Below are 3625 nucleotides of genomic sequence, written 5' to 3'. Positions count from 1 at the left end.
TATAAATGACCAGAGATTGGAACTTGTGGACGCGACGGTCTTCTTGGCTATCACGTTTTATAAAAGCGGTCACATATTGCCCATCTAGCAGATAGACTCAGCTCTGCGGCATATGCCGTTAGAAAGATAAGAGAGTACATGAATGTTGCGACCGCTAGATTAGAGTACTTTAGTTATTTTCACAGCATCATGACGTACGGTATTTTACTATGGGGTCATGCTGCTGACATTGATATAGTGTTTGCTCTGCAAAAGAGAGCTGTTCGTGCTTTATATCAGCTTGGATATAGGCAGTATCTCAAAGAAAAATTAAAAGAAATAAATATAATGACTGTTCATTGTCAGTACATTTATGAAAATTTAATATATGTTCACAAAAATCGTTACCTTTTTGCTCTTAATAGTGTTTTTCATTATTATAACACTAGTAATAAGGGATTGCTTGTAGCTAATTCTAGTAGGCTTCATAAGATACATAATAGGTTTGAGGGTAAATGTATACACTTTTACAATAAAGTCCCAGCCACTGTTCAGGCTTTATCTATAAATAAATTTAAATGTTTTATAAATAAAAAGCTTTGTCGTAAATCCTATTACTCCACAGCTGAATATCTAAATGATCGGACAACCTGGAAATAAATTGTGATTATTTTATAGCGAAAGAAATGACTGTACAATATTGTATATTTTTATTGAAAAGAGTGCAAAAAAATAATGCTGGAGAGTTTCTTGCGCTGCTTCTTCTCTCTCAGAGCACCATGTGTTTCCGAAGTGGTAGTAGTATCTAGTATATTAAAAATGTCATCAAAAAAATTCTAAAGGAATCAATTTTGACAAAATAAATGCCTTTTATGCCTTTTTATAATACATATATTATACCAAACCTTTATTAAGTTATTATATAACATATTTTACCTCGAAACGACGTTAAATAAATAGGATGTGCCAGTTTTATTTAAATTAATCCAACGTATTACGCACTTATAAGAAAAATTTTTAATGATAAATTTTGCAAGTTAAATTTTTTTGCTAATTATTTCACTGATTACGGGAATATGTATGAATGAGTTATGAGAGTTATCAAAATCAAGTTCTACTTTTGTAAAGTTGAATTTATTGTATTTATGTGAATGCTTAAGGTAATGCTATCCCTATAATAATATATTATGTCACTTGGATGCATCTCCAAGGACTGCTCACAACAACTGTTGAACGGTGTTCGGAACTCAAAAACTTGGACTCTGTCAAACGACAGTGGACAGTCATTCAGTCACACTGAGATTTCGTCTTTCGAACGAGAGATCGTGGTACAAACACGTATGGTGTGAGCGCACGCGCAAGTTGAATATATGAATGTTCCTTTTACCTACCGTTGGTTTGTGTTATAATATACAATTTAATATTCAAAAAACTTAGTATAACTTCAAATCTTCACACGTTCCATACTTAATACATGTAAACGTGTGTTGAAACCATTGCAAAAAGTGGTTGTTGTACCAGTCTTCCTCAGACACCTCTTTAATTAGTTTTTGAAACCTTCGCTGACTCAGAGACATTAATTTTCGAAAATAAAATGAATGTCGCAATGTCTACAATATTTTGCATATTCATCTCAACTTCCACGTGTAAAATAAAATTTTTAAAATATGCTTCAAATTCCTAAGCTGAATATGCAGACGCCTATCCGAGAGACGGCTAGGAATTTACTCCAACATTCTTTGAACATTCCTTATTATTCAACTTTCATAATGGTGGTATAGTAAAAAACCAAAAGGACAAAAAAATAAGCCAAGAATTCCCCTGTAAAACTTTATAATAGGTATAAATTGTTGTAAAGTTGTATATAAAGTCGATAGGCAGCTCCTAGACTACAATTCATCTAGCACTAAAGGTTATAACGTTAAGTCTTGTCAGTTCTGATTGCTCTTCAGTTTTGATTTATGACTCGTGTGTAAATTGTAAGGTCATGTTTAGCATCAGTCATGTTCCTTGTAAAACTGTACATGGTACTATGTGTCATCTATTTGTTCCGACAAACTATTGATTATTGACACAGCGCTTGCATGTTTGCCATTACCAAAAGGTATATTATTTTAGTGTATTGTTAGTATAAATGTGTAAGAGTATGCTTCGAAAATATAATTTTAATATCTGTTCAATTCATATTCTTATCAAAACAAGTACAAATATTTGGAATTTTAAAATTCCCATTCGAGTACGGTCAAACTAACTAACGTAAAAACATAAGTTACAAATCGTACTTCTTTTACTACTATTTCCGATAATGTAATCACCATCTACCGTCATTTGTTTAATTAACTGTAAAAATCACAAAAAATATTTTTATGCACATTATATTCGACGTGCAAAGAGTTGCAGATGCAACACGCATTGTTTTAAAAATGACAGTACTGAGGATTCCATGAAATGCCGGAAGAAAATTGTATCATCGAGTCTTCTTTTGAGAAGCTGGCGGAATCGAGCGAATGAAAGCAAATAATACAAGTACTCCTCTCCAACCCTTATCCGCGTATTATTTTATAATTTACTGTAGTAGGAAGGTTGTAGGTAAATACCTCGTTGTCCATGACTTCACTTGTAAGGCTCCCACTGAAAACCAGCACTGCAGCCTGCTGCAGCATGATGTTGAGTGGGAGACCTAGATTTGGTCACGTGACACTAAATTTAGTATATTTTTTTTACTTTTTAATAAGTTTTAAGGTTTATTATAGTGTAGTGATCAAATAAAAGTATTCTTTCTTACATTGCCTAGTATTGGAATAATATGGAAATCTCTAGCGATTGCCAATTCGATTTAATAATACTTTAGATTCTTTATCACAACAGCAATTCAATGATGAACTTTTCAAGAAACCCTCAACTCTGCCCAACAGATTATGTAGCTACCCTCATAAACACTCCAACCGCACTTCTATTGTTCCAAAATATAACGAAGTTATTTAAGTGATAATTCGTGTCAAGTAACACAATACTCGAGTATGGTAACCTAATGAGTAACATATATTAGTCGGAGCGCGGGTTGTACTCTCTCCGTATATAATTTATTACCAACTTCGTCGCTACCAGCTGATTAAAACGGAGTTCCTTTAGTGGGCGATCTAATTACCGACAAACCGAGAACAATAATATGTAATCTGAATATTTATGAGCGCGTTTATGTAACAATGCGTCCGTGAATTTGATATACTGTTTATCTTGAACGAAAATTGACTTTGTGCAATGAATAATTTATTGTGGCAACCGGTATGTTAGCCATATTTTAATATAAATCCATCTACCATATTGTATGCAAAATGCCATTGAATGCAGTGCAAGACGGAATCATTATTCGAATGCGATGCGATATTCATCACGCGACGCTCTTGCAGGATTTAAAACAAATCATACCCGTCGTAATGTTGGTTCCTTTTTGATGTGATCGCACTTTATAATGGCAGATTTTTAAATGAATAGATATTCAGTTATGTACTTATTATTAAAGCAGTATACTAATCGAGTGTATTTACAAAATGAGCAATTTCATATTACATAATTTCAAACATATTATGTGATTGTAATTTAAACGATTTGTTCTTATATGTATTCATATATGATTCATTATATG

The sequence above is a fragment of the Leptidea sinapis genome, chromosome 25 (assembly GCF_905404315.1).
Source record: "Leptidea sinapis chromosome 25, ilLepSina1.1, whole genome shotgun sequence".
Classification (NCBI taxonomy): domain Eukaryota; kingdom Metazoa; phylum Arthropoda; class Insecta; order Lepidoptera; family Pieridae; genus Leptidea; species Leptidea sinapis.
The sequence above is the reverse complement of the archived record's forward strand: the minus strand, read 5'-3'. Positions refer to the sequence as shown.